This window comes from Ammospiza nelsoni, chromosome 2 (genome assembly GCF_027579445.1).
Source record: "Ammospiza nelsoni isolate bAmmNel1 chromosome 2, bAmmNel1.pri, whole genome shotgun sequence".
In the NCBI taxonomy this organism is placed as follows: domain Eukaryota; kingdom Metazoa; phylum Chordata; class Aves; order Passeriformes; family Passerellidae; genus Ammospiza; species Ammospiza nelsoni.
In genome coordinates this window covers 37,307,486-37,332,523 of record NC_080634.1, presented here as the reverse complement: position 1 = coordinate 37,332,523, position 25,038 = coordinate 37,307,486, and the positions used below count along the sequence as shown (strand labels likewise).

Sequence of the window (25,038 nt, the reverse complement as noted above, 5' to 3'; positions counted from 1 at the left end):
AAAGTTAAGAAGTAGAAAGTAGGACAATATTCTTTGTCCTTGAACAGACATTTGCACCTCAGAGCCCACATATTGACTTAAAATGAGTCTGTCATCGTGCTGGCTGATGTTAATGATGAATGCAGATGGCAATGTTTGCCTCTGACTTGCTTTGATTGGAGTAATCATGTGCATTGCTAATTAAAATGAGATTACAGATCTCAGACAAGAGACTTTTTGAGCACACTTTTCATTGAATGAAAGATTTTGTGGCTGATGCTCTACAGATGTTGATTACTCCATTAGCAAATGAAAATTACATGAGAGCTGACTTCAGTGATCTCTCCTAAACATTTCAAATTAAGAGCCAGGTCTTGGTAACAGCTGCATTTAAGCTTACACCTTTGATAACATTTCTGGCTCTGTAAAACATACTTCTGCTGGTTGGCTGTTGGCCCAGCTATAAAGTATGTGGAGATCTTTACTCCAGGCATTGTTGACTACTTTGGGCTATAGAGAGACCTAGGCACACTCATCCCCACCACCTCAGGCTAAGAGGGAACTTTGGGTTGCAAAATCTAGTCCCTTTAAGAGACTGACATGCCATTTCTAATTTTCTACCTGATGAACACCACACAGTTCTGCATTATTTTGGCTTGGTTTTGAAGATGTATATAAAAATAACACCTCTGCATCTGTTGAGTGTCAACTGAAGTGACACAAAATGAATGCAGCCAGACCTCTTGTTTGGTAAAGGAACTGGGCAGAAGAGACAGAAAAAGATGCCTTTTTTTCTTTGCCCTTTCATGTTTTTAGACAATGACATCCAAGTCTTACAGGATACCATCTGCAAGCACTGAAACTTTCATCAGAGCCAAGGTGAGCTCTCAGCAAAGTCTAGTTGTTTTGTGCAAGCTTCTTCACCAGGATAACACACTAAAGGGTATGTTAGACACCTTAGATAGGTTCTGTCATGCCTGGGAGAATATCAGAAGAAAAGTTAAAAAGTAGCAGCACCTTTGCTGAATATTATGAGTTGAGAGGAAGATATAAGGAACAGTCCAACAAGAAACCCACACTTGCACAGAGCACCTAGCAGCCCTCTCTGAGAGATGAGCACCATCATTTCAGCTAGAGGAGGATCAGCACCATCAGGACCAGACAAATACTCTTCCAAAATGAGATGTTTAATAGAAACAGGGTTATTCAAGTCATCCAGAGGGTCTAAACCAAGAAGACATGTCACAGTGCCTCTCTCTCTCTGTGATGAATTAGAGGTGTCTCCCCAAAATACAAACACAATATTGCAAATAGTGGAGGGGCTGCTCAGCAGAGCTAGTAAGCTTTCTGAACTTGCTAATATGACGACACGCTTTCATCTGGCTGAGGCTGCTTATTCATGGGTTGTTTGGGCAGTTCTTCACTGTACTGAGCTTTAAATAATTTTTAGCATCTTTTACTGCAGTACTAAAGAATAATAATCTCAATAACCTTACAACATTTTAATGACATTTATCTAACAGTCTTGAACACTAACAGCTCATTTTTTTCTTCCCAACTTATAAAAGTGCATCCTAAAGCACTGTTCTTTCAGGTGTTTTATATGCTCAGTTAGCTGCTTGCATCCACTGTTAAGCTTTCTTTGCATCCTATAGGACAAAACCAAGAGTTTTCTCTGTGTCAGTAAAGCTTTTTTTCCAAGTCAGCTGACTTGGTCTACTTTTGAAATGGGCTAGTCAATATTTTATAACAAAGGAAATTCAGTTTGAATTATTTAACTTCCACTTCAGAGCTGTCACCAATATTGTGATCACACCACAATCAGAAAACTCCTGTTCAGTATCTTCTAGACAGTGCATTTCACAAACAGGACCCCGGGTTACACAAGATAGAGAATGCATTTTGAAGTTACAAATACACTAAACCCAGTGACTACTATGAGATGTGGCTAAAATACTGGAACAGGTAACAGAGCTTGCTACTAACCAATTTAACAGATGTGATGAAATAATGATTTGGTCAGCTTAGTTCCCTTATAACAAAAACAGCAACAGGAACTGTTGTGAATATCAAAAGCATCAGGTATATGCACCGAAGTTTCATGAACACCTAAGTTATTTTTTTCTCAGTTCTCAGTTCTTGCCTTAGTTTAAGGAAAACTGTTTAATATCTTGAAAGTGAAAAGTGTCATTCAAATGCCAAGTACTGCCATGAAAGGCAGTAAGAATATGTGAGGCTTGCTCCCTGATGTTATTCCAGACTTCAGAAGTGATCATTACACTAGACTAATCCCAGCAGCAATTTGGACAGAACCTAACAGGTTTTATTTTTGTGCTTGGGTGCTTCTTAATCAATTTTAGGCAGCCACATCACCGTAAAACATGAGACAAGCATTTCACAACAGCATTGAAATTATTGCTAAAAAATTGTTTGAAATTAAAATACTGACTTCCCCAAGCTGTAATATACTGTGTAACATGCAGTGAGGTGTCTACATGGCATGAAGGCAACCAAAACTGGAGTATCTTTTTTTTCTTCCACTTAGCATAAATACTTCATTATTTGAGGCATTTTCGAAAGCTAAGCTACCCTGTGCAGTAAATTTCTATTCCTAAAGACACCTACTTTTGAAGCTAGAGGAATAAGTATTTGACAAAGAAAATACATTAGCTGTAACAAAACATAAAATAAATTCCTAGTGCAATCCCATATATGACAACCTATTGACATCCACCATGTTATATTGTCACCAGCAGTTGTAACGTGAAAAAATAGGGTACAAGATCACACTAAGTGATCTTGCTAATCCCTTAGCAAAAAAGGGAATTTAACAGAGAAACTTCTTAGCTTCCTCAGCTAATGCTGTAAACACCACTGTTAGTAGTCTTCATAATCTTCCTGACAAAGCAAGGGATATACCTGCATTTACAACACAGGAATATATTTTACTGAATGCTTCTATATGTTCAGTGCAAAATCCCAAAATCTTCCACTCGTGTATCAATGGCCAATAATTTTGTACAGTTCAGGTGGCAGCTTTATTTGCATCTCTGAAATTACTTTCTTCTTCTTCTTCTGGCACAGATGGGAGTTTGCACATAAATTTACAGACTGCTCTTTGCTATTCACTTGATTATGAAACGACAACAACATTCAGCAAGAGAGATTTTCAGCTGCTGTAAATAGTCCTAACTCTCCTGTGATCCGCCAGCATATCAGCATATGCACCACTAAAGGATATTTCTCTCTTTGAACAGGGATTCTTGGACATCAGGTTTTATAGCATCATCCTAAGGGAGATAGATGTTATTCTCCTCACTCACCTCATCTATCCTACCCCCTGCCCTATTCTTTTTTTACAGATGGGGAAATCCAGTGCAGAGAGGTTTAATCATTTGCCTTGTTTTAGACAGCAACTCAGCATCATAGTCAGAATCAGACCCCAAGCTTCATAGCTGTCTTTTCTGCACTCAGTAATAAATGCATTTCCACCCACTTGCAGGCTCAGCTTGAAGAAAAAAATTAGAAGAAGATGAAAGAAACGCTAATGTAATTCATTGCTATAGCTACAACAGCGAGCACAGCGGCTCTCTGATCGAAGCAGCCATTGCAAGGCAATTAAGATGCTATTAAAAGGGTTAAACTTTCACATACTGGCTAACCAACAAAGACTTTCAGCTTCTCCTCCCTGCTCTGTTATAATCTGGAGAAGCTGAACTGGTAAATCCTATGTGTAGAGCATACAAAAAAGGTTTCTCCCTCCTTGGGAGGTTTGGGAAGCTCTGAGATGCTGCTTGCTGAGACTGGAGGCTGCTGCAAGAGCCCCTGTGCAAAAGATAATTGTCATTCATTGTCACCTCTGCTGAGAGGGTGGACGGGGGACTGTTGGGAAGAACAGCTTTTATTAGGAGTATACTACAATAATGTAGTTTTAACAAAATATGTCTGAATGTTTGACTTGTCACTCATAGATACCATGATTCCTGCTTTTTCCTTTTCTTTGCCTTATTTTTCTTTTACTTTTTTACTTTCATTCCCCTCCCCCTGCCTTTATTTTATTTCTTGCTTTCTTTTTTTTTTTTTTTTCCCTATCTTAATGATGCTGTGACTCTTTATGAAGCCCATCCCCTCAGCCTTGTCAGGCTGAGAGGGACAGCACTGGCAGTTTGGGTTACCAAAATCAGTCATGACAGTGCAGCAGTACAACACAGTTGCCAGGTTCCCTTTGGAAGTTAGCACTGATCAGGACCCATTCCCAGCAGCAGTTTGGATACACATAAGGTGGGCAGGAACTGTGTCCAGCTGTGGACCCCCAGCAAAAGGATGTAGATGTGATGGAGTGAGTCCAGAGGAGGTCACAAAGATAATCAGAGATCTGGGGCACTTCTGCTATGAACACAGGCTGAGAGAATTGTGGTTGCTCAGCCTGGAGAAGGCTCCAAGGAGACTATTATAATCTTCCACCACCTTGGAGACTACAAGTAAGCTGGAGAGGGACTTATAACAAGCACATGTAGAAACAGGATAAGGACAAATGCCTTTAAATTAGTGAGAGGGTAGGTTTAGGCCCAGAGCCATGGGGCACGCTCCCAGTCAACGTGCAGTTCAGGGTGTTAGCATAGTTGCTCCTAAGGCACCTCCACTGCAGCAAATCCCATTGCACATTTGCATCCAAGCCTTTTCCACTTGCTATCATATTACTTTACTTCATTCAACATTTCCTCCATTCAGTCTAAGTAATTCCTTACTCTTTTCCTCCTAGTGGGAACTTGGCAGAGAGTTATGTCATGGATCTCAATGAAAAAGAGGATTGGAGACAGCAGCAGTTAGTTCCAGAAAAATTTCACGAAGATGAGGGATATATTTTCTTTATGATGTTTATCAGGAAAGAGGACTGCCATTTGTCCTTGGGGAATATTCTGCTCATTTTGGAGATCCAAGCATGATGCTTAATGTCAGCTCTTATGAACCAATCTCTATGTTGCCGACAGGCTTTTCTTCAGTTTTTAGCAAGTGCTCATATTCTGTGCAGGAAATGGGTTCTGCAAAATTTGTACACAAAAATGTAAGTCAACATTTTCAGAATGTAAATGTTGCATTTTCCTAGCCTTGCTACACAACAGCATACACATTCTGTGTTAGAGGCAAAATATCTCACAGAGCAAGGACTGACACTTCAGTCTTTCAGTTGTGGACATGGACAGAAATGATATTACTCCCAGGTCTGCCTGGCTTTAACCCCTCCCAGCAGGATTTGTAAGGTGGCTTGAGAAAGTGAAATTCCTTCATGGTTTCTCTTGTGCCTGCACATAGGGAATTCCTTTCAAGGAAGGTACTTTTTGTTTCTTTGGCATTTTTCAGGGCATAAAAGACCCAAATAGAATTCCCCCTTCTGCTTGCAAACATCTGAAACCAAGCTGGGAGCATATGCTTACCTTACCATAATTTACTGACTAGGAAAATCTGGCAGCCAGTTTCATCTGTGGTAAGCAGAAGCTTTTAAATACGTCTGCACTGGACTCAGTGTAGTCCAGATCCTCAGCTTTGAGGTTTGCTGTAAAATGGGGAGATCACCTTGGGTCTCAACAGATTAAATTTAGCCTTAGGCATTTTGATAAAGTCCAGAGGAGATCTGTAGTTGATTCTAGAAGGCTTCTTCAGCACCCCTGAGTTTGTGGCTGAAATTTCACAATAAACCCCAAACTTGTACATGAGATGCAGATTCCACAGCAAACTCAAAACATATGCCAGGTTTGTACTTAGCTGTTTCTTCTAAAGAAATTAGATGACTTTTGACTGACCTTGACCTGGCCTGTGCATTATGCATCAAAATGATATGAAATCTGTTCTATTATTTGGTTTGATTTTTTTCCTCTCCATACAGACTAAGTGAAGCTGCTGCTTGACTGCAACTCTGGTTTCTCTCTGAGGCATCAAGTGCAGTTTCTCAACACTGATTTTTGTGTTGTGACATTTAAGATTATCCATATCCAGAAAGGAAATGTGGCTGGATGTCAAATCAGGGATACTCTAAACTACCGGGTAATTCCCCTGAAACTGCAACCTGTGGGGATTGCAGGGATTGAGCCAGAAAGTCATTCTCTCTCATAGTAATTTATTTGCTGTCCAAGAATATTAATTTAGGGATTTTTTTCCCCAGGAAAAAAGAAAGTAAAATATAACAAAATAAAATAAAACATAAAATAAAACCAGGTATTTCTTTCAAAGACAATGAAACTGAAAGGGAAAATTATGACTCTGTTAGCACAGCCTGTAGCTACCCCCATACCTCCCTGCACCCAAATGTGTCTTCCTACCACTAGAGAACACACTGCAAGAAAGCACTGGATTTAGATATTTTTTACTAATTGGTCTGCAGTAGTTCTAACTATTGCAAGAGAACTTGAAGATCTGCTTTGGGTAGTTGGGTTTTTTTAGGTTGTTTTCTCAGATACCCTCTAGCTTGCATTTGCTTTCTCTTAGACCTAATCATGACCCGAGTCTGTTGGCAGCTTTTAAAATTCCATTGTGGCCAGGCTGCCCACATAATTAATTGTGCTTCCACTGATTTATAATCAAAAGGAAATTTTCAGCACACAAAGAGAACCCCACTGGTAACATAATTATTATTACCAGTCAGATATATGATGGTTTCTTTTGTTTTTTCTTTTTAGAAGAGGATATTAGACATCTGCAGAAGTAAGACAAAGCCTTCCTATGAAAAAATGATCAACATTTATGATTTGTACAATTTGAACATAATGATGACAGAAAGACTTGTAAGAGATGGACTAAGCACAATGCCTCTACTACTAGAAAACATCCCATCAGCCACAATTCAGACAATTTTGTCAGCAAAATGGATTATTTTTTTTTCTTTTCTCCTGATAAATCAATATTGGAGCCTTGTCAATCTGAATATGCTGACTTCTGTTTTAAGAAGTGAGGAACTCTACAGACTTTTTGATCATGGAGGTGATTGTAACATAATGAATCATAATATATCATGATAATTTGTTAATATCATAATAAATCTGTTTATACTCCAGCCTTTAGAAACTGCTATTGGAAAAAAAGATTGTTCTCTAGCTGTGGAAAAGTGCAGACAAGCAAAACTCAGAGCAAGTATTAATGAGATAGAACATTGGCTGCTCTGAGGAGAGAGGGCATTATGGAAAGAAAAGTCAAGATATTTGTTTGCAACAGCTCTTTCTCACGAATGGTTTCTGCTTGGCCTTCATGCTGTCCTTTGACAATGAAAGAGTCACAATTTGGATTTTCATTGTTATTGCGTTGACTGAGTAGGTTCTGCTGAGATAATGAGAAACCCCATTCAAACAGGAGCTATACTGTAGAAAACCACTGAAAATTATTATGGAAATTAATTATCCTGCCTAATGTGGAGAAATATACTAAATCCATAAACTCTGCTGAATGCAGCTGTTTGAAAAATCATGAAAACCTTTTGTGTCCAGGTCAAAACTTGAGGAACTCATTACGAGTTTACTCAATCAGCAGGATGAGGTTGCCTATAGAATGAGTCCTTTCTTTGGGTTTTAGCATAGACTTCAATTGGAAGCAACGTAATTAATTTCTGCGTTTAACTTTGTCTCTTTAAAGGATGACTTTTGAAGAAGAGTAATTTTGTAACAGTCCAAATGCAATTGAAATCTAAAGATGAATTTTTATGGTACAAAGGTCAGATGTCTCTACGTAACTTCTGCTTCATAAGGTCAAACATGAAATCTCTAAAGATGTCAGATTTTTAAGGTGGAACTCTAGAAAAATCAATGCCACAGGCCTGAGGTGAACTCAACTGAAATTGTTTAAACTATAACAGAAGTAACAGAGAAAGTTTGCCTGGAAGAGCAGCAACTATGAGATGTTTTATTTGGTCGACCAATTCTATTTGGTCAGCCAGTGGATTCCTTGAACTCCTGTCTGTCAACACTTACCACAAAGAGATTTACCCTGTGAAGTTTTATTCTGTGATTGGGTAGAATGTTTTCTAGTAGGTGATATTTTCTATAAATCTCCATCTTCTTGAGTCAAATGAATAATTTAACATCAGTTTTCACTAGTGTATGCTCTTCACAGAAAAAAAAGCTTGAAGATAAGATGCCAGAATATTCAAAAGCAGAAACAAACAAACAAAAATTAAAAATTAAAATAATGGTCTTTGGTGTCACCTCATCAGTGTCAAAACAATGTGACTGTTACTTCTTCTTAATTATTAGATTTGTTGGTCTCACTGTGCGTCTGGTTGTCAATTTTCTTTAGAAATGTACTCTGACTATAAAAGTGCTGATTGACCACCATTACCCAAAACATTTAACACCAGCAATATCGATTTTAACATTTTTGAAATAGAGCTGCAAGAGGGTGACACTAAAATTCTTATCTTCTCTCTGTGAAAAAAAAATTAGGTTTGTTTACCCACAACTCCCTGCACACTGCACTGAGCTCCCTGCAATTCCTCATTCACTCCATTGCATTATCCACACCCTCCTCCCTGGGAGCTCAGGCTCACATGTGCTCAAAAGCAGGATTAAAGGTAACTTCAGAAGTTCCTGCATCCCATTTTTAAAGGTAAATTAAGCACATCTGATACAGGGTTTTGTAGACTTTCAATGAAGATTAGACTTTGATTTGCTAAGTCACTCTGAAAACATTACCCTAAGCAGCTTTAAGATTGACACAATTTGCCTTAAGTTGCCCTGAGGCTGATAAGATGAAGGTCTGGTGCAGTAACAGAAGTGCTTTGGTTGCTTGCTCCTGGATGGTGCTGGGAGCTAGGAGAAACCAGGAACCAGGATAAGTTTCTGCTGCCATGAATGAAGCTCAGTTTTGATGGGGTTGTCTCCCGTTCTCAGCTGTTTTTGATGGCCTGGAAAGGCTCGGGATGGCCTTGGGACAGCCCGCACTCCAAAGGACGAAAAGAGTCTTCAGGTTTTTTCTCGGTCTTCAGTGTTTATTAGTTTTTATCTACAAGATTTTCTCTCGGCCTGACAGAGGTCCACACAGCACGTCGACAATGAGCACACTGAGAGCCCCCGGGGCGGTCACTTATCTTTATACCCAAAACTACGTATAAGATATTTACCTATTTGACAAGTGCACTTTTACTAAGAACCAATCCCAAAGTGCCACCATCACCACAGAAGATGGAGGCCAAGAAGAAGAAGAAGAAGGACAGGACACGCCCTAATTCCTCCACCTTGTTTCTCTAGACACCCCTGTACTGAAATTCTAAAACCTGTGTTTCACACTGTAATTAACCTATCCCTTCACCATTTATCCCAGTGTGATCCTCCCATCCTCATACAGGTGTCGTCTCCTGTGCAGGATCAAAGTCCAGCCACCAGACACTTCTGGCAACATTCCAGGACCTCCGAGCCCCCCAAGGGTGGTCTTGGTGACTCTGCACATCAGGACTGCTGTGCTGAGATCCCACAATTCTGTATGTAATTCCTGACTTAAGCAACTAAACTACGACCTCTCCTTTTATTATCTTCATTTGAATTGAGTCTTGTGGTAATAAAAGGCCTAAAACCAAGTCTTCCAGGAAAACCAGATTGTTCTCCACCCCCTGCCCCGACCATTACAAATTTCTATCTATACTGGCTTAAGTTTACCTGGATTTTAAGACATTCCTCTGTCCTGCAGAAAAAAAAAAAAAAAAAAAAAACAAACCAAAGAAAAAGAACAACCAAGAACCCTTACTTCCACTCAGCAATTTAATTTCCATGGGAAATATTCATTAAAAGCTATGTTTAAAAGCTTAAGTTTAGGCAAAGTGAAGCTTGCCATCTTTGAGTAAGGCTCCTAAGCCAAATTTTGTTTAGCATTTGAGTAATCTGACCAATTTCAAACAGATTACATGTACTTAGACCTAACTATGCCATGACACACTCTATGTATTAGAAAATAATTCACAGGTGCAGTTGCTTTTCTAATACTCCTCCTAGGATAATAATTTCTATGAATTTGTTTTAAGGAAATTAACTGCACATTTCAGGATGTAAAACTCAGTTTGGAACATCATAAACCACTACCATTTCCTAAGCCTGAGTCAAATGAATGTGTCAAGCTGGTTAATGTTAGATATGGGTGTGCAGGAAACACAAGACTGAGTCAAAAATGGTAAAAAATCCCAGTTTATGTCTCTGACAGCTATAAACGAACAGTAACTCCTTCACTGGCTTATAGGTTATGCTGGCATCTTTCCTCTCTATTTTACAGACATTAAATAGTGACCCTACAAAAAGGTTTTGTAGCTGGGAAAGTTGTAGAAGAGATGAGTTAATAAGCATGTCTTCGTGTGTCATGTTAACCATGAGCTGATCCAAAGATTTCCTCAATATTATTGTGCTTGCTGGCCCTGCTGAGTTATTGGATGAGGTTTCCTTGAGAGCTGGTCAATGTCAGTGTTTAAGAAACAATGTCGTCAGAAACATACTTTAATTTGTGTTCAGCCCTGAACTGGTCAGGCTTTTGGACTAGATGATCCCTTCAGGTCCTTTCCAACTAAAACATTATCTTTCATTCCATTCCACTTCAGTGGAAGAAAAGCCTCCAAAAGAAAAACAAACCTTGTCCTTAACAAGGGAGATGCATGAGGTCAAGTCTTGTTTCCACTGTAAGAGGCAGGAGCAAATCCCATACTCCCAAAAGAGAAAACAAACAATAACTTTTCTAAAAAAAAACAGTCCTTGGTAAAACCATGTAGGAATAAGGGACTGCATTGGACCATGTTCACATTTGCATTATTTGGGGATCAGTTCCTCACCCATGGAGCTGCTCTGAACACGTGGGAGAGGACAGAATCTCACCAGGGGGATGGTGAGCCTTGGTGCAGGCAGAACAGAGGTTCTGAAATTCTGGGAGATACTAGCAACTCACCTGGACAAGGTCCTGAGCAATTTGAAGTAATTTTGAAGCTGACCATGTTTTGAGAGGGGCGCTGGACTTGCAACATCAGAATGATCTCCTTCAAACTAAATTACCTACCTATTATATCTATAGAAGGACTGAAGTATAAAATACAGTCAGACATAGGAGTTTGGACCATATTTATCACTTTGGGAATATCAAGAATTTTTAATATATATTCTCCATAAAATTATACTTTGGTGTCTGAGAGCACTTTCTGTAGTCGATAAGAATACTTCACTTTGCTTAAGAATGCCTTGAAGGTGACTGAGGATGGTACAGAGATGCTCAAGCTGTGTACAATTTCAGGTGATCTTCAGAATCACTCACCAACACTGCAAAAATCTTGAATCACTTGAAGGTGGTTTGGGAACTCCAGTGTGCTGAGTGGCTGAGCCATCCTTGGGCAGAGTAGGCATTCCTGGTATAGACATGGAATTACAGTAGAGATGGCTTTTTTTTTTTTTTTTTTTTTTTTTTTTTGTATTTTGGGAAGACAAATTAGGTGCAATGCAGATATTCTTAGAGATATCTGAACTCCCTGGAGAGTAATGGAGAGAGCTAAGTACCAATGGGAAAGGAATAATTCTAAGCATTTACATTAGATCAGAAAAATGGCCGATATAGATGGTGTGAATAGTTCTCTGCTTTGGTGTCCAGTTTCCTAATGGTAAAATAAGAATACACAAAGAGGGTATTGTGAAGTGCTCAGAAAATGTGGTAAAGTGGCTATATTGATTGCTGTGATGGGTAAATTGAACACAAAGAGTGAAATGTTTTTGATTTCAATAGAAGCATCAATTGAAGCTACACATTTTGTCAGAAAAGCCTGAAGTATAAATTACACTGTCATTTAGCATTTGCTTATACAAAACCTATGCCATTTAAATGAATTGAGTCTTACAGAGTGACAGAATAGGGACCGAAAATAAGTTGTTTTTTAAAATTATTATTCTGACATGCCAGGGAGTTGTGGAAAAACAAATAAGCAAGAAAGTGAACAAACAAATGTCTGTGACTGAAGAGATGTTTTTCTTTCACTTGATGTGTACAAGACTGAAATATCCATCAACAAGATTTTTGCCTGGACCAATTCTTAGAATTTTTAGCATTTTGTAACCTCATTTACAAGTTGTAGGAACTTCCTTTTTACTTTACTTTTTCACTTCTAACATGGAAACAGCAATGCAATTTAGTGTGTGATTTATTCAGGGGCTGAGCGAGGTTGCTGTCTTTGGAGGAGGTTGTGGTGAACAGCGGGGAGAGGATCAGACCATATGTGCCCTGTTCCCTATAAGCTCCCTAAACATCTGCTGTTAACCAGCACCACAGAAAGGACACTTGTCACAGGAAGGACACACAGCTAGATGCACCTTTCTTATGAACCAGGGTAGTTGCAAGAGAAAACTGATGTTACTTTTAGAGAGGAGAGTGGGTACAGAAGGTGAGAAACTGAAATTGTCTGCATGGCTTGCATTAGTGCTGACAGGTAAAAGGATTTGGAAAATGTTCAATGTTTTAAAAAAACAAATAAAGCAGTCCATTTAGAAAAAGAAATCAAACACTAGAAATATCTGTGGGTGAAAAACTATGAAAATGGGGCTTAAGGAGAATTGGGTTGAACTCTTCAGTTCGCTGACTGTTTTCCCTGCATGCAGGTGATGACTCTCACCCATCAGTCAGCTGGGGAGAGTGATTCCCAGCACCAAGAATGCTGCCCAGACAACCCACAGACTGCCAGACTTCCCAGGGAGATGGGGAAACTCATAGAAGCCAGGGAGGGACAATTATTACTGTGGAGCTGTGAAGTTTCCATGCATGTGTCAATGTTATATGAAATAAATTTTGACCCTTGTGTCCCTCTATCAAGGGCTGTGTGTGAAGATTAATTAATATTACTTCAGCAACATGAAAGCTGTTATAGCACATAAAGGGCAGGGTTGAATTAAACAGAAATAGTGGAAATAGGAGTTTCAAACCACCTTTGAAATGAATCTGCCTTAACTCTATAAATTGACCAAAGCACTTGGTTCTCAAGTGTGTATTCTTTAAATCATTTTAATACATAAATATCCAAACATTTTCCCTATGTCCAGCTCTACCATTCACCACTCTGGCCTTACAGGATCAGTTTCCATTTGTTTGTTTAATATATCATCCAACCAGCAGTGCAAATTCTAAATTTTAAATAGTTTTCTTTCTGTCTCTGTCTCATTAACCTACTATTTCCTGTCAAATATTAAGCTAAGGAAATTTATGTTTATCCATGAAAGTCAGAAATGTTTGTTTTCCACAGCTACAATGTACAGAATTCACAGAATGACTAGGCTGGAAGAGACCTTCAAGGTCGAGTCCAACACATGCCCTAACACCTCAAATAAACCATGGCACCAAGTGCCACATCCAGTCTTTTTTTGAACACATCTTATGATCTCAAAACTCTGTATCTTAAAACCCCTTTTTTGAACTAAATAGCAAGAGCCTCTCTTCTTTCAAAGGGTAGATACAGGCACCATGCTCTTTATCAGAAAGGCCTTTATTAAGCAAAGCCTCATTGCAGCATGCAACTGCCTCTGAGGGAAAATTTTTAAAAAATCTTCCCAGTAGCAGAATTGCTTTTGAAAATCTTTGTACCTCCCATAGCTGTAGCAATAATTTACTGCCACTAATTACCAGTTCCATTGCAGTACTGGTCTTTAGGGAGGTGGGTTGATATTTTTCATTTCCTTGCTTTGTTTTTAAGTTTGTACTGTTCCTCCCTCTTACTCAAGGCTGAGGGATCTCCTGCCTGCTGCAGTGGGGATGTCTGTGCTTCCAGCCAGTCCCCAGGGTGGGCCCACTCCCAGTTCGGAGAGCAGCAGTCACCGGGGCAGGCCTGGCCCTGCAGTGCCATGCTCTGCAGGGACACTGAGGAGAGGATGTGCCACCTCAAATCCTGTCACAACCAAGGTGCAAAGCAGGCCACAGAAACGTCCTGGCCTTACAACATCACTGTCAGTATCTTTGGAAAACTCTTCTACCTTCTCAAATGCTTGTTGGCAGCTCTTGTATGATCACCCTGAAGGAGTGATAGAGCAGGAGGTGGGCATGAAAAAAAGGCTGGCAGCAAGGAGTGCCTTGCAGCTCTGAATCACAGAGACCACCAGCAGGCAGAGCATCACACACATCACTCCTTAGCCTTTTTGACTGGCTGCTGTAGGTATCTCAACACTCGGTGTACCTGCTGCCATGAATCCAGCCCCTGGCACCAAATTCATCTCCTGCCTTCAAGCTGGTACCTTTCAGTCAGTGAGATGTCTCCTTGGGAGTTCTGTGCTCAGAGATGGAGACATTTTTGAGGAGCTGCAAACCTGAGTGTTTCATTACTCAGCATCCCTTACCAAGTGTCTGTCTCTCTGGGGCCCTGCCTCTGTCTTTACAAAACAAGGATAAGATGGCATTTCCTCGCCATGAGGGAGGATCCTGAGGATAACTACAGTAAGGTCTGTGCAGCATTCAGAAACTAAATACCAATTAGACAGGGCATTGGGGTGTAATAAGAAAGCTGAGGAAAGAAAAGGCCATACCAATAAAGTTAAATTAATTATTTACAATCAACTACAGAATGTGTTTAAGGATGAACCCACAGAAGAGCCTTTCAGACCTGTCAAATCAACGGAACCATCTGCACTTGATGTGTCAGTAGAAAAAGTTTAATAACAAATCAATAAAATGAATAGCAATAAATTACCAGGATGAGATGAATGACTCAAAAGTGGAAATGGAAAACACTGAGCCAGTTTTTTAAAGGGAGATGACAAATAAATGAAATCTGACTTGAGAAACAGGTAGATCTACTTAACTTCCTTAGGAACACAAATCTCACTGACCATGAATATCATGTGAATTTCCAGAAAACTTACAACAGACTTCCTTACCAAAATGTCGTGAAATGTATAGACTAATATAAACTAGTGGTCTGCGAGTGAAGGATTCATAAGTATTTAAAGGATACAAAGAAAGGGTTAATAAAGAATTTTCACAAGGGACTAAATCCTGTAAGTAATCTAGAAAAGGTGATGAAAAATGAGGCAATAATATTTACTAGAGACACGGAAGTATCAAGGGTAGAAAAACCAAAAATTGACTCAGAAGATTTACAAAAGAATTATAAGATGTCCAGTGACTGGATGATAAAACACTTGCAGATCCACCTGGCAATGTGCACTCACAGCCCAGAATGCCAACTGTGTCCTGGGCTGCATCACAAGAAGTGTGACCAGAAATTTGAGGGAGGGGATTCTGCCCCTCTGCTCTCATGAGACCCCACCTGGAGTGCTGCATGCAGCTCTGGGGTCCCCAGCATGAGAAGAACAAAGAGCTGTTGCCGTGAATCCAGAGGAGGCCATGAAGATGGGGAGAGACTGGGGTTCCCCTCCTGTGAGGACAGGCTGTGGCAGTCATGGCTGTCCAGCCTGGAGAAGAGAAGGCTTCAAGGAGTTGTCATTGTGGCCCTTCAATACCTGAAAGGGGCTTATAAGAAAGATGGGGACAGACTGTTTACAAGGGCCTGTTGCAATCATGCAAGGGGTAATGGGTTTAATTGGAAAGAGGGCAGGTTTAGATTGGAATAAATTTTTTATGATGAAGGTGCTGAGGTGGTGAAACATTACTGGTTGTGTGTAGCTTTGGGTAACCTGGTGTAGTGGAAGGTCTCCTTATCCATGTAAGGGGTGCTGGAACTAGATGATCTTTACGCTCCCTTCCAATCCAAACTATTCCACAATTCTGTGGAATTCAGTGTGAATGAATGCAAAAGGAAGCATAGGGAGTATCAGTCCTCAGTCAATCTACATACTGATATACACTGGGTAAGCAAATGCTCACCTCAGAAGTGCTGGAGACTTTAATATTTTTCTAGGAAAACATGAATTCAGTGCTTGGCATTAGTGAAAAAGGCAAATTTGTAAATGCCATTTAAACAAATTGATAAATAATTGTTATTGTACCATGATACAGACACCCACACACCTCTACAGATAGTCCTGATCCTTTCATCCCAAAGAAGATGTGGAAAAGGCAAAAAAGGAACAAAAAGGCCAATAAGGGCAATTTTCTCACAGAAACAGACTACACAGACTAAGCCTCCTCAGCTTTAAAAGAGATGAGCAAGAAAAAGGAAAAAGAAAATTAATGAAATTACATGTGTCAAGAAAGAAGGAATGGGAACTCTTGTTCCCAAGAAATGGAGGCAAGTGTAACTTAGCCATGAACAGATGATATACAGCATGCAATTCACAAGTAGGTGTTGTGGACTCTGAAAACTTAAAATAGGTCTAAAAAAATCTTCTAAGGAAGAGACAAATCCATCAAGAGCTATTTTAATAGTTGCAGATGATCTGCCATCAGATGCTGTCTGAAGCACAACAATAGTTGGGAAGGACCTTTGGGGTCCACCTGAGTGTGGTGATCATGTTTGCTTTCACACATCCATCACCCTACAGCACCAGGGCTTGTGTTTGAGCTGTAGACCTCCAATCAGCTGCTTTTTGGCTTGTGACAACCTGCATGAAAGACAACTTCTATGTTTATATCCTGCCTTATTTGTTGAATCCAGCTTAGGAATTCAAGCTGAAACCCCATTTGTACAAATGTGATATGGCTGCCCATAGGCAGCCAAGATCCACTCCTAGGGACAGTAATTTTCTTCAGGCTATGCAAGTCATTGTCAATATATCTGTTTCTTCACCTAGTTGTTCCTTCAGAGAAAGCTTAGAGATAGGAGAAATGCTAATTGAGAGGTAGATACAACTATTTTTATGTTATTATCAAAACACTTCTTTCATAATATGTCCTTCCCTTTTTCTTTCCTCTGATGTTTAGATTTAAAGGCATGGGTTTTTTATCTGAAAGTCTTGGCACAGTTATTAAGAATTTTAAATCAAATCAGTTTAAATAATTTTATTGAATATTATTTTGAGTAATCTTTTGGATTTCCACTATCAAGTAGTGTTTCAGGATTAGCTACCTCATCTAGGTGAAGATGTCCCTGCTCATTGCAGGGCGATTGAACTGGATGACCTTTAAAGGTCCCTTCCAACCCAAGCTCTTCTATGGTCCCATGATTACACTGAATAAAAGGATTGAAAACACATCCCCGATTTAAGAGCACTGAATACTCCTAAAAACACAAATGTTATGGAATAATTCAGTGTTTCAAAGCAAAACTAAATTTTGCTTGTTTGTTACAGAATTTTACTGGCACAAGGCTTAGAGCCTACAATATTAAAACAGCCTGCATAAATATGGCTCAGTTTACAAGATTGTGGATGTATGCATATCTTGCTAACCCACCACAGAAATATTAGGATTTTAACCAAATTGTTAAATACATCTAATGTCCTCATACAGTACCTTATTTCTTTTTGCAGTTAATCCAAGTATCCCTCATTTTTAGAGAAATTCTCACAGCACAAAACTAGGTCCCTTTGCCTTTGGGTAAAGATATAAACAGAAGAGAAATTTCCCAAAAACTGTTTTGTGAACCTTATGAAAAAGGTTTCTTTTCTAGGGAAAAGAAAGCTTTATAATTGGATGCTAATAAATGCTGCAGCAACAACATCGAAAGAAATGTTCTAAGGAATATTTTCCTCTGCTTACACTTCATTATAAACTAAATAAGAGAAACATCATCATAATGTTCATGTGAAAAAATGACTTGGAGAAAAAAATGCCTTGTATGCCCTAAAGATATCTTTGTTCTTGTCTCTCTAGAAATGATTGACAGGGTGAAAAATGAAGTAATTAACTTCTAGCTGACAGAAAACAGAAACATGGGTCTGTAATGATGGCGCCCGTGAGTGGCACAGTGTCCTACTTATCTGCATTTTAAAGCAACAGCTGCTGGATCTTTTGCAATGTCTGCAGAATTTTACAGAGAAGCAAAATTAGAAACAACAGTACATCTTTACTATAAATGTCACAAAACCGATCCTCACAAGACAGAGATGGAACAGAATGTGTTGGACATATGTGAAATAATTATATTGGAGGGAAAAAACCAGCTCTTATAACTCTTGACATCTCTGTAAAATTACCCTGACGTTTCTGAATCAACATAACACATGTATGGTTTCACTGTCTACCAAATTTCCGCTAGACCGAGACAGTTGTCTTGAGGATCCTCTTGAATCGGGACACTTTGTAAAAATAAGTTAATTATGAAAGGGTGCAGATGCCTCATTGCTAGACTGCATTTGCACAGCTAGACATATCTGCACCAGACAGGGCTCAGTATGGACAATCAGTTTGCAACCTCAGTGTCCATGGTTAGTGCCCTCTTGCACATACCAAGCGCAAAGTTCAGCACCGGGTTTTGAGCCCCTCACACCTTTGGCCCTGAGGAATGATCAGGTAATTACTGTGGTGTTCCTCTTCTGAAAAGTGGCTGAAGTAATGGAAGCAGAAGGTTGTAGCCTTACAAACCACGTTGTACAGCATGATAGCAGAGTAGTGCTGCTAATGTCCTAAACAGGTGGGATGAGGGTGTATAGGCATCTCCTAGAGTAAAAGTCTGTGAGATGGTGTTACACAGAGGGATCCAGTCAAAAGGGATTTAGCCTCTAAGGAAACCAGTTAGTTTGCTCCAAAAGAGGGGTTGGGAGTAAGCAAGCAGTGCAGTGTGAGCAATCAAGGCTCTGGGTACAAAGTGGTGTGCAAGATTATCTGGCTTCCACAGTCATACCCAAAGAATTGTGCCATGGAAACATATTTTTAGAAACAAGATCATTTTGTTTGTGACGAAAAGCCATATCTAACATATCATATTGCAGCAGGTGGAAATCCTCTTTTAGAGTGAAATGAACTAATTCACATGACTGTGGCTCACAAATTGGCTATGATATTTTCTATGCTAACCATTGATATTATCTTTAAAATGGCCTCCTAGTTTAAGGGCTTCTTAAAAAGAAAATGCCAGTTCCAGCAATGTGAAATTCCAGGCTGGCATATGATTTATTTTAGCTATAGCTATGGCTAGGATTACAATTGCTTTGGACTTACTTGATGGATGCTATTCAGAAAGCTTCATATGATCCTGAAAATTAGGACCATATCTAATCTCACCTCTTTCATAGCCATCATGGTCACTTGGAGTACAGTAAGGCAATAGGTATTGAATACAGTCTATGATAAAACTTACTGGACACTGATAGGTTACTCAAAACTGAAAGTAAGATTCAGACTGATCATTTTTATGCCTAGAATGAACATGATGGATTTTAAGCACCACAGCCTACTGCAAAATTCAGCATTTCTACTCCCTTCAGTGGACCAGGTATTTTATACTACATTTAATCTCACAAATTCATGAGAAGCTGGATGTCTCTTTCTCTCACTTAAACACTTAATGGAATTCACATTAAGGCAGGGAAACATCCGGACTGCATTTAACCCTATATTTAAATCTTACTGTAATTTACACACACCTAACATATACAAAAGTGAATGCAAAAAGACTCAACAGGAGAGATCATTCCCATTCAACACAGACATGGTATTTACCTTTTTCTAGTAGTGTAGTGGTTAGACACTTGAACATGAGAAATTCAATATTTTGCTACACAATTGACTGAGGAAGTGGGAGATATAAATGCAGTTTCCTTAGCACACTGATGGGATACAAATCTAGAACTTTCTCATCTCCATAAGTTGTCTTAAACACCAGAGCACAGTGACTGAGGGGTCAGGATGGTGAAAGTCTGGGAGAAAGAATTTGGTGGTGACCCCTAGGCTGGAGTCTGAGGAATGCAGTGGTGATTGAGCTGTCCTGACTGTCATCAGTGATTCTGGACTGGCTTTGACTGAAACAGCAATTAGAAAGGGAAAAGGGATATGCTCTTGCCTTGTTTTGCTAAATGTGAGGAACATCACCATCACCACCATTTCTTCCTCTTACATTTTAAACAACACTGCTGCTCAATGAAGTGCCTATCCTCATTTGTGGAACTTAGGTCTCAAATTCTTGAAGAGTTGGCACCTAATACAGAGACTAAAGCCAGGCTTTCAGCTAGAGTGAGAGCTCAGAGATATTCCAGCATTTAGTTTTTTACATAAACTCAGTCTAGGGCAGGATGTTTGAACTCAGCCCATCCCTAAGGTGTTGCTGTGCTCTGTAAGGGAGCTCCATTAGGAATGCATTTGGCCAAAGTCCCTGCTTAGCACAGCAAACCTGAATTCCTTACTCAACACTTGCATTTACTGTACACAGAATTTATGTAACTAAGTTAGGTGCCTTGGATCACCCTCTGTGGACCGTTATGAGATGCTGGGCTCTTGTAGCTTGTAAAATGGCTTGGAATTTGAATCAGTTCTACAGGTAATATCCGAGTCAGTTCTGCTCCTCTGCATCCTCACCCTGATGGTTGCCTCTTCCTACAGCCACCTTGGAAAATGCTGTCAGCATTTTAGCAAAGTCAGTTCCAGTTTCTCCCCCCATCAATCAACAACGTTTTTATACATACTGCCAAATTCTCTACTTGGACCAAGAATTCTCCTTGAGTGACACTGAAAACTATTCAGAATGGAAAGTGGTGGTTCAAGGTTTGACCTGCTCTGTATTGACTTGAGGGAGAACAAGAATGTGCTATGTTGCTGAATGGCAACATCAATTCCCTAAACACTAAGCAGTGAGATCAATGAAAATAAATCAATACTTCACTTAAAAATGGTGTCATGGAAAGAAGTCTCTTACTCTTTCCCTTAAGAGATAAAAAAGAGGTAAATAACAGCATTTGCTGCACAAGTAACACAATAAACCAAATACTGGGAAAGTCCTAAAAAATGCATTACCCTCTTCACAGACTGTCACCAAATGGGATTATCTCAAAGCTCACTTATTTTGCTCCCTGTCATTAAGAGCAGCAGCTCATCCCTGAGTTTTACGAAACAAAACCTAGAGGTTTACAAATAAAATGAGATTACCAAATAAAATGAGATTATCTCCTGCCCACAGAGCATAAGGGCAGGGATGAGGATTTAAAATAAGGTAGGAGTGATGTGACAGCATTGACAAGATTTATTATTAAAAACGTCTGGGAGAGCCAGAAAAAATCAGAACATTAAAACATGGCAACTATCACACTACCATGCTTTGCTGCAATTTAAGAATTTCATTTCTAGTTAAGGTGAATCTGGAAGAAACAGCATTATTTATACATTGTATTAGCTGTAGAAAGTATGTTTTCAAGTAGTTAAAATTAATCTGTTTCCTCATCCCACTTAATTATTTCTTGAGGGGTGAATTGTTGGAGAAGAGAGACCAGAAGCAGAAGACATTCATGATGGTTTAATTATGCTTTAACTGATGTCTTATGAAATTTGAAGAACTGGCCAGATCACTGAATGGATGAAAAATTATTGTGATGCTTTTGTTATATCAAAATGAGTTGTGATGTTATTCAACTTGGCAGAATTCTTGTAACACTAAAATCCATCATTGATAAAAGTGCATTATTTTAAAATTTAAATTTATTTGCATATTGATGCAACAACCCGAATAAAGTAATCTTTTAGGGAAATGTAACCCCATTCTCTCTGAAATGCAGACAGGACTGAATCCAAATTAATCTAGAAAAATTAATTTGAAATACACAAGTGGACTTGAAGAGTGGAAATGTGTATCAAGGGATGGACTATTGTTTCAAAATTCTCCTCTAGGGAACAAGTACTGAGCAGTGGCAACTCACTAATTTGCTTCTCACTCACCCCCTCCCAAATAATATATGTCTGTGACTACAATCACAACAAACATCCTCTAGGTTTGGGAATTTCAGCCTGTCCCCTAGACAGCCAAAGTCCAGTACCCTTCACTCTGAGTTGCAGACAGACACAAAAGCATGGCTGTGAAGGGTTGAAAGATGTGAAATGTAACCACTGTAGCTGTGCCACTGAAGAAATAAAGAGTTGAAAAGTGTGACTGATGAGGTCTTAGACAAAGGATTAACGAGCAAGGTGCCTGTAGTCCCTCAAAGGACTAATGGAAATTTACCCAAGGTACCTTCAGTATACTGTGGAGATGCATGTGGAGACCTGGAACCATCCACATACAATATTAAAGAGATGAATAGAGCAAGAACAGAACAGAGGGATGTTAATAATTTCAGCTTATATGTATATTTCATGTATGTTAACCAATTAGAGCATAAAAAAGGCATGATGGAAACTATCTTGCAGAAGAGGGAAATGGTGGAATCACTGTCCCTGGAACAGCTTAACAAGTGTCTACGTGCGGTGCTCAGGGACATGGTTTAGTGGTGAACCTGGTAGTGCTGGTTTCATGGTTGGACAGAATGATCTCAGAGGTCTTTTCCAACCTTACTGATTCAATGGATAGAGAACAGATAAAACAGGAGTAAAGGAAAGATGCAACTTGAACTTCTAAAAAACTCTGATCTGCTGGGCAGATGCTGCTGTGTGATGCTTGATCACTGGCACAACATGCTGTTTGCAAAAATGCAGCACACGGGGTGGATACAGGGACAGCTACACAGGAGGAATTTACAAACATTGCCCAAGCATGTAAGGGTTAGCTGTGGGAAAGCCAATGCTCAAAGCACCCTGATCTAGTGGGAGGGGTCCCTGCCCATGGTGGGGGCATTGGAACCAAATGGTCTTTAAGGTCCCTTTCAACCCAAATCATGCTATGATTCTATTTGATTACTGTAATTTTAAACTAGAAATGCAGCTTAATGGAGTTAAACTGTAAATGCTCTCCCTCCAAAAAAGCATGGTATAATTTGATAGGCCTTCAGGAAGCGTAAAGAAAAGCCCCCTCCTACAGAGCATGATTGCTCAGCAACCCAAAACCATAAACATCTAATTTTTTATTCTAACAAAGCAAATTTCCCCTTAATCATCCATTAGAGAAGGCTATGTTAGGCAAAATATTGGCAGAGGAAACTTTAGCCTTGCTGGTAGATGACTGCTTTTATCAGTCATCAGTGAAAAATGCTGAGATATCAGAAGATTAATTCTAAAGTCAGCTAATCATCTTGAATAAAGTTTCAATTATTCTTGTAATTGGGTTTTTAGATTATTATTTAGATATTTAGATTATTAGATTATTATTTAGACTTTCTTAATCTAAATAAGATTCTTAATCTTATTTAGATTAAGAAAAAAAAATTCTCAGAAATACAGAATCTTTAAGACTCAGCCTACCATGACTATTCAAAAATATTTATATTTTTATACAAGCACTTTTCCAGATCTAATTACACTAAATGACTTCTGTTGCTACTTCGTTCTTCCACGAACAGTCTGCATAGCTGATTTTTAAAAATTTCCTTTAGCCCATGTAGTCTTATTACCACAGCTAAAGCACAACATGGAAAACATATCCAGTGTTTCACTCTGAGTGAATGTTTTAAATGTTGCAAAGTTGCTGGTATAAAGATCACTCAGAGAAAATCTTACTGAAGTATTTGACCTAAATGTAAGCAGGTCTACTTTCTATCAGTACTCTAAGAGAACATAAATTTTGTTTTCCTGAACCTCACTTGTGGATGTAGTCTTTTTAGTATGTAATAGACACAATTAAAAGAAATTTTCCCTTTCTGCTGACTGAAAAGACTAAGTCCTTGACTTAGAAAGCTACAGCTCTGCAGAGAGGTAGCAGCACTGAAAACACCAGATTTATTTCTTTTGTTCTGTCTCTAAGCAGAAATGGACAGAAGGCCAGGTAAATGTAATGCTTTCAAAGGAATTGATTAGTCATGTGTTTTAAATGAGAACTTTCTCATGAATTTTTGTTCCAGGATCTTAATAATAGGTATGAAGTCAGAGGGGGAGAGAGACTGGATCATCCTTTTCTTAAACCTTTTGGGGTTTTCTTGTTTATGACACATCATAAGTACAACCAGATCCTCAGACATATTGTCCTGAAACTGAAGAATTAGACATATTCTTATGATCCCATTAAAAAAACTTCCATTTGGGCTGCAATATAAAAAAGAAAAACAACTTCTTTTCACACATTGAATTCAGAAATTTCAGATAAAATTTGATGTCAGATTCTTCAGAGTTTCGTGACTTAAGTAGTCTGAGATGACTTATTCAACATCTGTTTATCTCCAATAACTGCAATTGGGTGTCCTACAATGAACAAACAGCTCATTGCAGTGCTCCAGCATCACCCAGTATCTCTCTAACCATATAGCTGTATATCTTTAGTCCTAAATCAAGGCAGAATCTGAGCTGCTCAGTTCCAGAATGATACCACTTATCTTCCTGGAGAAAGAACTCAGGATGGAAAATTCTTTGTGTGCTTTTAACAGGCAAAGATCTTCTAAGCAGTAAATTGGAGTAAAATTCTTGCTAGCACTAACATTTTTGTCTGAGCTACTGCAGTTTGTGACTCCTCAGTTCACTCCATGTTAGCACCAGTTATACTGAATGCAGGTGGGGTTTACTGATTTTGTAGAGGACATAATTATTACGGAATGCTTAATAAATAAATTTAGAGAATTTCCAATATTCCATACACTTATCTATCTGCTATTTTAAAAGACAACAAAATTCCCTTGCAAATTGAGGTCCCCAGTTGCTCTGGAGTATATTTAGAACTCAAGGCAAGTAGAAAAATGAATGCAAATTTTGTGAAATATGCTGGGGTAGGTAGTGCACTTTCATAGATGGAAGACCAAAAGTACAACTGCAGCAGCTTAATATTTTATAAAATTTCCTAAAAAAGCAGCACTGAAATCTCAATATAATTGAAGTGTGCTTTCCTAAAAACTCAAATTCCAACTAACAAAGTAGGGATTTTCCTTTCCTCATCTTAATGCAAATTAGGAGCTTCTGAAGAAAGGAAATTATAGCAAGTAAGAAGTTTAGGGAAAGGAAACTTTAATCCTTCTGCACACTGTCCACATTAGAAGGGAATATATTCTTATGTCTGTCCAAACCTGATGTCTTTAAGATGGCAATGCAGAGAATTAAAACTAAAGTAGCTGAAAATCCATCTACCATATAGGACTTTCATACTCTGATGAAAGGAAAATAACCCCATTTTCTACAGGCTAAATTCAGCCATGATCCTTGCATTACACTAGACAATTTTCAACTTATTAATTCAGACAATTTGCCTAT

At 39.0% G+C, this 25,038-nt stretch overlaps 1 protein-coding gene across 5 annotated transcripts in view; it reads right to left on the bottom strand.

Annotated features, from left to right (window-relative positions):
* The window catches only part of DLG2 (discs large MAGUK scaffold protein 2), a 985,669-nt gene that overhangs the window by 53,128 nt on the left and 907,503 nt on the right, over positions 1–25,038 (bottom strand). The window lies entirely within an intron of this gene.